This window comes from Pristis pectinata, chromosome 17 (assembly GCF_009764475.1).
Source record: "Pristis pectinata isolate sPriPec2 chromosome 17, sPriPec2.1.pri, whole genome shotgun sequence".
In the NCBI taxonomy this organism is placed as follows: domain Eukaryota; kingdom Metazoa; phylum Chordata; class Chondrichthyes; order Rhinopristiformes; family Pristidae; genus Pristis; species Pristis pectinata.
Window position 1 is genome coordinate 1022540 of NC_067421.1, and position 13343 is coordinate 1035882.

Genomic DNA, 13343 nt, shown 5'->3' on the forward strand with positions numbered 1-13343 from the left:
GGGGGGGGGAGGGAGTAGTTCATATGGAGGCATGTGGTTTGCAACAGATGTTTGCTGTGAGAGGCCGTGGATCTTGCTGAGGTCCAAGATGGCCACATCTGCAGTAAGTGCTTGAGGCTGGAGGAGCTTCGGCTCAGAATTGATGAGCTGGAGTTTCAGCCTCAAACACTGCGCAGAATCAGGGAGGAAAAGAGCTATGCAGATACTGTACATCAGGAGACAGTCACCCCCCTTAGACCAGGTACTTCTGGAATCTAGGAAATAGATAGAAGGGTGACTGTCAGGGGAGGTTAAAGGAAAAATAAAACAAACAGGCAGGTAGTGCCGAGGACCCCGGGGACTCTTCCCCTAAGTAACAGGTTTTCCGCTTTTGGAAGCTGTTGTGGGGGATGTCCCGCGGCGGCCGAACAGCAGTAGCCAGGTCTCTGGCACTGCGACCGGTCCTGCTGCTCAAAAGGGAAGGGAGGAGAAGAGGAAGGCAGAAGTGATAGGGGACTCGATAGTCAGGGAAACAGACAGGAGGTTCTGTCGCAGTGAGCATGAATCCCGGAAAGTATGTTGCATCTCAGGTGCCAGGTTCCGGGATGTCACTGATCGCATCGACAGGATTCTTGAGCAGGAGGGAGAGCAACCAGAAGTTGTGGTTCATGTTGGTTCCAACGACATAGGAAGGAAGAGAGATGAGGTTCTGAAAAGTGAGTTTAGGGAGCTAGGCAGAAGGCTGAAGACCATTACCTCAAGGGTAGCAATATCGGGATTGCTGCCAGTGCCACGCGATAGTGAAGGTAAGAATAGGAGGAGATGGCAAATAAATGCGTGGCTGAGGAGATGGCGCAGGAGGGAATCTTTTAGATTTTTGGATCATTGGGATCTCTTCTGGGGAAGGTGGGACATGTACAGAGAGGACGGGTTATGCCCGAACCTGAGGGGGCCAATATCCTTGCAGCCAGGTTTGCTAGGCCGGCTCGGGAGGTTTTAACCTAGTTTACATGGGGGATGGGAACCGGTGAAGTAGGTCAGAGGAAGAAGGGGATGAGGAAAAATCAGATCGAACACGTAGAGAGGCTTTGAGGAAGGAGAAGCAGAGTACAGGTTATAAAAGTAGTAAGGTGAATGGGCTAAGGTGCATGTACTTGAATGCGAGAAGCATCAGGAATAAGGGAGATCAACTGACAGCTTGGATAAGTACATGAGGCTATGATATTGTGGCTACCACAGAGACATGTCTGACATCAGTGCAGGAATTGATATTGAATATTCCTGGTTGTCAGGGTTTTAAAAGGGATAGGAAGGGGGAGAAGAGGAGGAGGGGTGGAGATACTTGTCAGGGACACTATTACAGCGGCAGAGAGGGTGGATAATGCAGAACGATCCTTTCTAGAGTCAATATGGGTGGAAGTTAGGAACATGAAAGGAGCGGTTACACTACTGGGAGTATTCTACAGCGCCCCCTCCCCGGTAAAAGTAGGGCTACTGAGTTGCAGATTGGGAGGCAGATTTTGGAAAGATGCCAAAATAATAGGATTATTATAGTGGGAGACTTCAACTTCCCAAATATTGATTGGCACCTGCTTAGTGCCAAAAGTTTAGACGGGGCAGAATTTGTCAAGTGTGCCCAGGACGGATTCCTGTCACAGTATGTTGACAGGCGGAATAGAGGGAATGCCATATTAGATCTAGTAAAGGGTAATGAACCGGGTCCGGTGACAGATCACTGGGTTTGGGGGACAGCGAACACTGCTCCATAACCTTTAGAATTGTCATGGACAGGAATAGGAGAAAAGAGAACGGGAAGATATTTAATTGGGGAAAGGCAAATTATGAGGCTAGAAGGCGAGAAATTGACAGTGTAAATTGTGATGACATTTTTGAAGGGAAATGTACTCTTGAGATGTGGTCGATGTTCAGGGATCTCTTGCAGGAGGTTAGGGATAAATTTGTCCCGGTGAGGCAGAAGAAGGATGACAGGGTGAAGAAAACATGGGTGACAAGGGATGTGGAACAACTAGTTAGGAAGAAGGCAGAATACATAAGGTGTAAGCAGCAAGGATCAGACAGGGCTCGTCAGGAATACAGAGTAGCAAGGAGGGAACTTAAGAAGGGGCTGAGGAGAACGAGAAGGGGGCATGAAAAGTCTTTGGCGAGTAAGGTTAAGGAGAATCCCAAGGCTTTTTACTCGGACGAGAAGAGCAGAAGGATGGCTGGAGTTAAAGTGGGTCCGATTAAAGACAAAGGTGGGAAGATGTGCCTGGAAGCTGTGGAAGTGGGTGAGGTTCTCAATGAATTCTTCTCTTCAGTATTCACCAAAGTGAGGGGTTTTGATGACACTGAGGACAGTGTTGGTAAGGGTGATGTTCTAGAGTATGTAGATATCAAGAGAGAGGATGTGTGGAAGCTGTTAGAAAATATTAGGACAGATAAGTCCCCGGGGACTGACAGAATATTCCCCAAGCTGCTTCGTGAGGCGAGGGAGAAGATTGCTGAACAGTTGGCTAGGATCGTTGCGTCCTCGTTGTCCACGGAGATGGTACCGGAGTATTGGAGGGTGCTGAATGTGTCCTCTTATTCAAAAATGGTAGTAGGGATAGTCTAGGGAATTATAGACCAGTGATCCTTACGTCTGTGGTGGGTAAGCTGTTAGAAAGGATTCTAAGAGATAGGATCTATGATCATTTAGAGAATCATGGACTGATTAGGGACAGCCAGCATGGATTTGTGAAAGGAAGATCTTGCCTCACTAGCCTCTTTGACGAGGTGACCAGGAAGATTGATGAGGGTAGTGCAGTGGATGTGGTCTACATGGATTTTAGTAAGGCGTTTGACGAGGTTCGGCATGGTAGGTTTCTTCAGAAGGCCAAGGGATCGAGGGGGGCTTGGCCGTGTGGATCCAGGATTGGCTTGCCTGTAGAAAGCAGAACGTTTTGGTGGAGGTAGTGCTTTCGGATTGGAGGGCTGTGACTAGTGTTGTCCCAGAAGGAACGGTTCCGGTACCTCTACTTTTTGTTATATTTGTTAATTACTTAGATGAGGGGGTTGGAAGCGTGGGTTGGCAAGTTTGTAGATGACACAAATATCGGTGGTGTTGTGGATAGTGTGAAGGGCTGTCGAGGCTTGCAGAGGGACATTGATAGGATGCATAACTTGGCTGAGAAGTGGCAGATGGAGTTCAATCCTGAGAAGTGTGAGGTGGTACACTTTGGAAGGACAAACTCCAAGGCGGAATACAAGGTAAATTGCAGGATTCTGGGCAGTGTGGATGAGCAGAGGGATCTTGGGGTTCATATCCACAGATCACTGAAAGTTGCCCCAGAGGTGGATAGGATAGTTAAGAAAGCTTATGGGGTGTTAACTTTCATAAATCGTGGGATCGAGCTTAAGAGCCGCGATGTAATGAAGCAGCTTTACAAAATTCTAGTTAGACCGCACTTAGAGTATTGTGTCCGGTTCTGGTCGCCTCATTATAGGGAGGATGTGGAGGCGTTGGAAAGGGTGCAGAGGATATTTACCAGGATGATGCCTGGATTAAGGAGTATGGATTATGAGGGGAGACTAAGGGAGCTAGGGCTTTACTCGTTGGAGAGAAGGAGGATGAGGGGAGATATGACAGAGGTATACAAAATATTAAGAGGAATAGATGGACAGCCAGCGCCTATTTCCCAGAGCACCGATGCTCAATACAAGAGGACATGGATTTAAAGTAATGGGTGGGAAGTTCAAGGAGAACATCAGAGGGAGGGTTTTCACGCATAGAGTGGTTGGTGCATGGAATGTGCTGCCTGGGGTGGTGCTGGAGGCTGATATGTTGGGCAAGTTCAAGAGATTGTTAGATAGGCATATGGATAATGGGGTATGTGGGAGGAAGGGGTTAGATAGTCTTAGGAGTGGTTTGAAGGTCGGCACAACATGATGGGCCAAAGGGCCTGTATTGTACTGTATTTTCTATGGTTCTATGGTTATCTACCTATGATCGTCATAATTTGTGCACATCAGATCTGTGCCCCACCCCTCAGCCTCCTCCGCTCCAATGAAAACAAGACAGCCGAGCCAATCTCACCTTATAAAACAAACGGCACATGGTCGGCGACATCACGGTGAATCTTCTCTAAACATGTCCCGATATAAACACGTCCTCCTCCTAATGTGGGGACGAGAACGGCACCCTTTTTTTTCTCATAACATACCTTTGCTCATTGCGGTCAAGAAGTTCTATTTTAGCTACATCAGTCCCCAGGACTTGTTTCCAAACTGCATCAGGCTTGTTTTAGATCTTCCTTTGAAAACTTCTGACGCTGAATTTTGTGGTGAGGACGCAGGAAAGGATTCCTTCTCATGAATCTTCCATGAAGGTCATATTTCTGGAGGTGTCCTTGCGCAGGAGAACAGTGCACCACCACTTCAGAGTCTGCTAAATCTTCCTGAATGTCTTTTGCACTCAAACGGTGGTTTTGATTTACCTTTCCAGCAATACTACGAGCAGTTCTCTAGGGAAGTTTTCTTTGTCTTCCAGACCTCAGCTTTACCTCCACCGTCCTGTTAACAGCCATTTCTTAATGACATTACGAACTTAGGAAACGGCCACCTGAAAATACGTTGCTTTCTTCTTATAGCCTTCTCCTGCTTTGTGGGCATCGTTTATTTTAATGTTCAGAGGGCTAGGCAGATGCTTAGAGGATCTTATGGCTGCTGATTGTTTAGACAAGGTTTGAGGAGTTTGGGTATTTATAAAGCTTTGAAATTTGCATCATTTTGCCTTTCTTAACGATGACTGTGAAAAGGCCATAGCCCTAACATGCTAATGAAGATCTAAGACCATGGTAAAAGTTATCTGGGAGCTCAAATCTCTTGGGGAGCCCAAACGGTTGAACGGTGCTCCTTTCCTTTTTTCACTCTAAAATTGTACAAAACAAAAATTATACACGAACCTTGCTTAAAATGTTGAAAAGAATGTCATCTTTAACTTTCTGACTTTTGGAGATCAGTTCATCTTCTACTCACTTAACTATTCACAGTATTAGAAATGTTGACCAGGGCTGCCCATACCTTTGCACGCCGCTGTATGTTGTTCGAGCACTGGTGCGTTGGGGTATTCCGGATATCGACAGAGGGATATTAACCTGGTTGCATATATAGATGGAGGTATAGCACAGCTGAGTAGAAATTGTAAAGGGAGCCCCTCATTTTTGCACGTTTCCGCTTAGTTCCTGTGGCTCTTTCTGTCTCTTTGCTTGTATCAGGCTCTGTGTATCGGTGTTTCTATCCTATTGGCCGTACGTGTGTGCGTGTGTGTTCCTCCGTCTGTGTGCGGTGATCATGGGTTTCCAGTTTGTTGCTGTGGCGGTGTGCACGCCCCATTTCAGGTGGTAAGGATGGATGTGGCGGCTGAGTGTGGGAACGCACGCGTTATCTGAGGGTGGCTCTGGGCATTGGATTACAGAAAACAACACAGAAACACAGCCCGTGAATCCCACACATCTACGGTGGCTGCAGCGAAGTTGAAATCACTGGTTTTCCAGGTTGCTGCAGAGAGGATAATTGAGACAGGAGAGTGGACTGTTGCTGGGTTCATAATTCCCAGGTCGATGAAGCAAACCCGTGTCTTTACCATACCCTGCCTCACCAACACCAATGGACATCCGGTTCATCCACTGCCACTGACCCTTCATGTGTTTGCTTATCCAAGGCCCTGCTGCATGTATTTTGTCCACAGCCCGGGCAGTCTCACCAGTCATCCCCCTATCTGCCCCACAATGGATGAAGGATCCTGAAACACTAACGATTCCTTTCTGCCTTCAATCCCCATCCCTCCATCTCTCCATAACTCTGCAAACGTGTGGAACCACAATACGACATTTGCTCCGCCACATCCACCCGACCGGCTGCTGACCGAACTGACACTCACTAATTTTGCAACCTGTTTATTATCCGCCTTCCCTCTGCCATGAACGGACGGTTATGCGTTCAACCATCTGGAAAAAAAAAGAATAAAACGATCAACGTCGGGATGGAAAGAGCGCAATCGCCGAATTAATGTTGATAAAACCATTAATTACACCATTGCCGGTCTGCTCTGAGCTAACTGTCAGAGTGTTGTCGGAATTTCTCCATTGTGAAAAGATGGTCTCACTTTTTCAGACGCTATGTGCTTACGACTTGCTTTCAATTGTCGTGACATGGAGTTTTAGAATAAGGGGTTTATGTCACAACTGAATAAATCAAGAGTTAATCCACAGCTAGAATTTTGTGTGCAGTTCTGGGCGCCCCAATATGGGAAGGATGTGATGGTGCTGGAGGAGCTTCAGAGGAGATTCGGCACGGGTGTTAAGTGGGCAGATAACAAGTTGCTGTTGAGACGTTAGTTCAGAAAGCCCAGTGTTGCGTTGCTTAGCACATGCCCCAGAGGTCCAAGAATTAAACGTTTCTGCAATTTGCGTTGTTCTTACTGATTTTCCAACGACTCTTTCGTATAATATTGTCGCATCACGTGTACGCAAATTCCACCTTCATATGTCCGGCAAAAATTTCAACCCGGAACACACCCGGAATGTGACCCTACTTCGCTCAGCAGCAAAGGCTCCGAATACGGCAAACTCTCTCCAGCCTTGCGGACCTTCTGGGAACCATCCGTGCAGCGGCGCTTCTGCACCACAGGACCAGTACTTCAGCACAGCGATACCGGGCAAATGGTCACAGCGAGGAGACAAGCAGCACAATAAGACATCTGTATACAGCGCAGAATCTGTACTTAGCGGAGGATATCTTTAATGCTTTACCTGGTCATCCCATATGTGTTACAGTTACACATTAGCCAGGGCCGTTACACAGTTATCAACTACTTAGAACATCACACACTCAGGCAATACAAAATGAGCTGCATTGTGACGTAAATATTGAAGAATTGTTGCACGTCACACAGCAATGAATATCTGTGCAAAGAAAATATCTTCAGATAACTGAGGGAGTGAAGGAGTCGGTGATAGGGAACGGGACCTGTGGTCTGCTGGGCAGGGAGAGCGGTGTTTTGGATATGTTACCCTTATTGAGGGATAAGGCTGGGTGTGCGGTCAGGAAGGAGCTGAAGGAAGGATTTCTCACTGGTAAACTGCAGGGGCAGAGGACATGAGTCACTGCTGGATCCTGTACACCTGTGTCGCTGGATTCACTGCACATCTGGGAGAAATCAGTTACAAATATGAATGAATCAGTTTACAATACAACAGTGTGAAAGCTGCAAATGCAGCGGCCGACGGAAAAGGATCCGTCATGTGTGATCAAATCTACTGGCATTATTTGCAAAAGAGAAAGCGCCAAGGTAATGCCGGCGACGTTGACGTATTTGTGTTAAATCACCACAATATTTGCACTAGATGTAATAGTGTTGATATAATATGTTTGTTCAGGTGACGGTAACCAAGAACAATGGTCTGGGTTAAAACCCTGTCACTGGAGACTGACCTCTGTATAAATCAGAGCCTGTTGGAGTCCGGCAGACACTCTGAGCTGTGGATTCCGGAGCAACAGGTCACAGCTATAACTGAAATGGGATATCCAGTATTTTGGCGGAAACAATGAGATTTACTGAACTCCAGGGAGTGTCGACCCACTGTGGCACCATGACTGGCTCTGAAGCGCAGCAAGGAAGGGTGAAAACAGAACCACAATAGTGTTATTAGACCGGAGAGTCAGAGAGCAGACAGAAGATCCTGTGGTCGCAAAATGTACTCTAGGATGGCGTGATGCCTCCCTGGTGCCAGGATCGAGGATGCCTCTGAGCGGTTGCAGAACATTCCAAGGAGGGAGGGTGAGCAACCATAAGTTATTGCACACATTTGGACTAATGACACAGGCAGAAAAAGGGATGAGATCCTGCAGAGTGAATATCGGGTGTTAGGAAACAGGAAGAAAAGGAGGACGTTAAGGGTAGTAATATCTGTGTTACTCGTCGTGCCACGGCGATTGAGGGTAAGAGCAGGGACATATGGCAGACAAATTCGTTGCTGAATAGTTAATGCAGGGGGAGGGATTCAGATGTGTGGATCACTGGGATATCTGTGGGACAGAAGTGACCTATACAAGAGGGAACTGTTCCAGAGTCCAAAGATTTTTGGAAGGTGACCATCAATTATTCACTGTTTCCAACATGACTTCCTCCAGTATAACTCAGAGGGTGTCTACAGTTGAAAAGAATGCAGCCTTTGACCAATCGCGTCATCAAGAAGTGTTGATAAAACTGAAGTTAACGGGAACCAAAGATAAGATACTGCAGGGGTCAGAGTTATCTCCCGCGCAGTGGAAAACTGTTGTAGTTGTCATCTGTCCATCATCCCAGCTGTTTCATCAACGTCTTTCCTTCCATCACGAGTGGCGATGATCGCTGACGATTTAGTTACCTTCCCCATCCCCGCAAATGAAACATCCCATTCCTGCGTGCACCAAGATATCCGTGGATGGCCTGACCAATCACAAGTAACGTTCTCGCAACAGAAGTCCAGGCAATGACCATCACCGACAGGAGAGGGTCCAGCCATCCAACATAGGCATTCCCTTGTTTTACCATCACTTAGTTCCCGAACATCAAAAGACCCAACGTTACCATTGAGCAGAAACGAAACTGGGCCAGCGACAGAAACATGTTGACGATTGAGAGATGGGAGTGCTCTCGGGTATCACTATGAATCTCTCCTCTTAGAGACTTGCCGGGACTGTGACTTAATTTGGGGGGTAATCTGTGTATCATTGAAAAGGTAGAGTTTCGATTGATTCACAGCTGATGTGAGTCACAAGAAACTCTATTCGCAGCTCATCGGCTGTTGCAGATGTCGACTCTCAGCTGAATAATTCCTCTGCGTTGTGTCAATGCAGTCTGTTGGAGGATGGGGACATCAGGTGGACGGAACAGGAACTGCAACGGCTGATACATTTACATTGAGTACATCTGAAACTGCAAAAGGTGAGACTCGCATCTTCAGCACTGTCAGACTTTAATTTCCGAGAAAAAAATCATGCAATTGTTTTTCAAAAAATGAGCTTGGTAATTATACACTTTAGTCACTTCTTGAAAGCAGATCAGGGATATAATTCTCGTCCCTCATCTTTTCACGGTCAATCAATGAACGGATCAACGCATTTTTCAGCTCTCACACTCCCTTTATTCCAGATGCCCACAGGAAACTCTCTGTCTACAGATGCCCGGCATGACCCAGATTATGTGCTCACACTGAGTGGCGTCCGTCTATTCACCACTCGCTCGTGTCTATGTTTAGCCTGTGGAATCCTCTTCTCACACCCCCTCCATTCCCAACAGAGACTCCGTCCCCTTCTTCTGCACCGACCAATGTCATGTCTTCATTCCGAGTCTCAGTCACTCTCCCTGTTCCACAGGAATATTCCGTTTGTACCCTGAGCTTGCGCACTGGACTCTGGAATTCCCTCTTCGGTCTCAGGCCACATTCCCTGTTCCCTCGGTGTTCAGCCCTCCCATCGTTTCCCGATAATTCACCTCTAGTCCATGTACTCCTGTTCCAGTCCCATCACCAGCAATAGCGGCTTCTCTCTGTCTACTCTTCCCATGTCATTTGTCACTTCACGTACCCCAATTAAATCACGTCGCAATCCCCGCTTTCCAAAGGGAACAATCTTTATAACGGAATTGACATCCTGGTGAATCTCCTCTGCACTCTCTTTCACCAAATCTGACCCTCTCTACAATGGGGCGAACAGAACTTCACACAGCCCTCCAGTGTGGGCCGACTCAAACTCTATCATGATTGGAACAAAGCCACCCTGCTGTTAAATTCCTGCACAGCCTCATGAAGGATCTCCCCCGTTTGGATACGTCACCCACTTATCTGCATTTGCTGTCACGTTAAGGGTCTCTGTACTTGAACATCAAGGCTCCTCCACCCCCTTAATACTTATTAAAATACACGTATGCAAGTCAGGGGAGAATTTAACGCCCCGATGTCAGTCTCTGCCCAGTCCATGTCCGCCCTTGTATATCCAGTGTCGGGACCAAACAGCCCATAAACACTGCGGCTGCTGGAAATTGGACATGACATGGAAACATGCTCCGTAACTCAGCAGGTCACACAGCGCCCGTGGAGAGAGAAGACACATCAATCCCCTATGACAACAGAAGAAACATCGCCTCAGCCCCGCCAACCGAACTCAGTTTCTCCCACCTGCTGAATCCCGGGTGCTGGGGGAAGAAAACCCGCCGTCCTCACCAGCTCTGGACTGTATGTGACTCCAGCCCACACCAATGGGGTTGTCTGGTGACGGCCCGGCAAGGCCGTCGGATGGATTAGAAAGGAGGAGGAGAGTGAAACCGGCCCGGCCGTACAGCCCAGGCCACCCTGCAGAGTCCCCCATCGCCATCACTGCCTGGGCGCCGGGTCAGGATCCTGGAGCCCCGTCACTGAGTAACCAGTGGGAGCTCCCTCACCACACGGAGCGCAGCGGCCCAGGGAGGCGGCCCGGAACCACCTTCTTCAGGGCAGCTGTGGAACGGCAATAACCGCTGTCCCTGCTGCTGATGCCCACAGTCAGAGACTGAGAGCAAACTGGGAGGTCTGGGGGTGTGGTGGCGGGGTGAGGAAACCCCTGTTCCGCTCTGAGTGAGACTCGCTCCGTCCACCTGCCCGCCCGGAGTTCAGGGTGAACGGTTATCGACCTGCAACGTTAACTCTGTTTCGCCACAGACGCTGTGTGTTTCCAGCAGTTTCCGTTTATAGTTCAGGATCAGTCCTGTTTCTCTGACTGCGGGAGCAGTGCTGCTCCCGTCCGTTCCAGGACACACTGATCTCAGACCATGGCCAATGTCCTTTGGCTGCCGGACTGTTGGCAGCCCGGTACTGGCTGACGAGTGGTTAAGGCGATGGACTAGAAAACCATTGGGGATTCCCCGCGCAGGTTCTCATCCTGCGGACTATGGGAGCAGCGTGTCCGGCCGGAGTAACCGGTGTAATTTTGAGGGGTGCTGATTGTTTGTTCCCGGAGTGAAATTTCATGTAATAAATGACACTGTTTTTACTGCGTTTCAATGCTTCCGTTATGAATTTGGGACGTTGACCTGTCAATTCTCTCCGGTGCACTGGTCCTGGTCACTCCTGACCCTGTTTCCGACCAGAAACGTTATCTCTGTTTCTATCTCCACAGATGCTGCTCGACGAACTTAGTGTTTACGCAGTTTTATGTTTTATATTGTCCATGACACACTGATCCAAATCATTGATGCAGGTTGTGAACAGCCGGGTCCCAGCATCGGTCTCTTGTCACCGTCTCCCAATCCGGCAACGGCCCATTTAATCCCGCTTTCTTCAGGGTGTCTCTGTGGCGAATTCGGTCAGCCTGTTCGGCTGTTAACCAAAAGGTTCGTGTTTTGAGCCCACCCAGGGACACTGGCGATCCGGCAGCTTTTGCTGTGCGTCATTGTCAGCTGGGTAACACCGCGCTGTCCGGAGGAGGCCGCTCCCTGATGCTGCCTCACTGGGCACAATGGGAGCTCTCCTTGCAGGGTCTCAAGCTCGGGATTCCGGATGTCCCGCTTCCTATTCACCGGAATATGTGCGATTCATCGAGCGACATTCTTCGAACAGACTGACTTGCCAGGTCTAATGTCTTGTTTTGATTTAATTGTAAATGGCCTCTGCCTCCAAAAGGTTTTCACGGTTTGTGGGGAGAGAGCGGATTAGGGGCTTGAACTTGGATGATGACCCATGGTCGGACTGAATAGTGGAGCGGGAAGGGCAGAATGGCCGGTGCCAGCCTTGTTCTCTGTGTTCCAATATCTCTGTTTTATGCTCAACGGGCGAAACCCAGAAAAGAGCGGACTTCCTAGATTACAGGGCAGCAGTGGGGATGTAGCTCAGTGGGAGAGCGCATGCTTCGCATGGTATGAGGTCCCGGGTTCAATCCCCGGCATCTCCATGCTGGTGATCTTGAACTTTGAAAAATTCCCGGAATTAGTACCTGCAAAGAATTCTTACTGACCTCAGAACAGACGCGGACTGCGAAATCCAAACCCGATGCTGTCCCGAACCATAGAGAGCTGGGAAAGTGACATCTGACATCGATAAATCACCTGTCATATTGCATCTTCAACTGCCAGAGATGCGCCTCTTAATTTTACCTTGTACCCGGGAGAGAGCACAGATAGCACAGTGATGGTAACAGTGTGGGACAGGAAGAAAGGAGACAGAGAGAGAGAGAGAGAGTGAGAAGAGATAAAGTAGTAAAGGAGGGGAAAGAATAGAAGACAGCAAAAGAAACTGTGTTGAGTCGGAGAGGAAAACGGCGAAAAGAATAAAAGAGGGAAAACAGAAGGATGCAACTGTTTGCCCAACAGCAGAGTGGCGCAGTGGTAGCGTGCTGGGCCCATGACCCAGCGGTCGATGGATCGAAAACATCCTCAGCTATTCTTCAACTGAACATGTTACAACAGGATGCTGTCACGTCAAACATCACCACAATATACATTTCACTTCACTTAGAATAAAAATCTCACACTTCAATGTTAAATTTCCTTTTATTCAATTATTCCATGTGGCCAGGTTCGTTGGGGAGAAAGACGGTCCCTGTTGTTCTCAGCTATAGTTGAATACACAGTGTTCTCTGCTGAATGACGCTGTGCTCTGATATAGAAGAGAAAATGTTGGAAACACTCAGCAGGTCAGGCGGAAATCGCAAGCGAGTTAACGTTTCAGTGCCGGGACCCTTCATTAGAACCTGGACAGAGAGAGAACAAGTGAATGTTCAGCGGCAGAGAAGGTGGGGAGTGGGCAGTGGGGAAACAAGGGGAACATCTCTGACAGGGTGAGACCAAACACATCACGTGACGGGACTGTGGGACACGCAGGACAGGCCGGCTTTACCCATGGAAAGGGGAAACACGGAGCCACAATGACAGACGGGTGTCGGGCAGAAATGTCCAGTTCCGAGACAGGGAGAAGGGGTTCGGAGACTGTCTGAGGAAAGTTTTCATCCGAAGGGTGATTGGTGTCTGGGTCACACTACGTGAGGGAGTGGTGGAGGCAGGAACTCTCACAACATTGATGAAGTATCCAGATTAACATTTAAATCGCTGAGGCAGAGACGTTTGTGGTAGAAGTGCTGGACAAAGGGTTTAGCACAGAAGGAAATGTTATGGTCGGTACGTACATGCTGGGCCGAAGTGCCTGTGACCCTGTGACCCTGTATTACACCTGACAGTGCAGAGCCACCGGGTGCTTTCCGTGTTGGAACGGAGGGGCAGTGAGGGGAGAGATTGCACGGGCTAAACATAGACAGGGAGCGGGGGTTGAACAGACTGACGTCACTCAGTGTGAACACTTCATCTGGGACATGCT

The 13343-nt window shown here is 48.5% G+C and overlaps 1 non-coding gene across 1 annotated transcript; it reads left to right on the forward strand.

Moving 5' to 3' along the window:
* Positions 1-11852: 11852 nt before the first annotated feature.
* Positions 11853-11925, forward strand: trnaa-cgc (transfer RNA alanine (anticodon CGC)). The gene has a single exon. It is a non-coding gene; the product is annotated as a tRNA-Ala (tRNA).
* The last annotated feature ends 1418 nt before the right edge of the window (positions 11926-13343 follow it).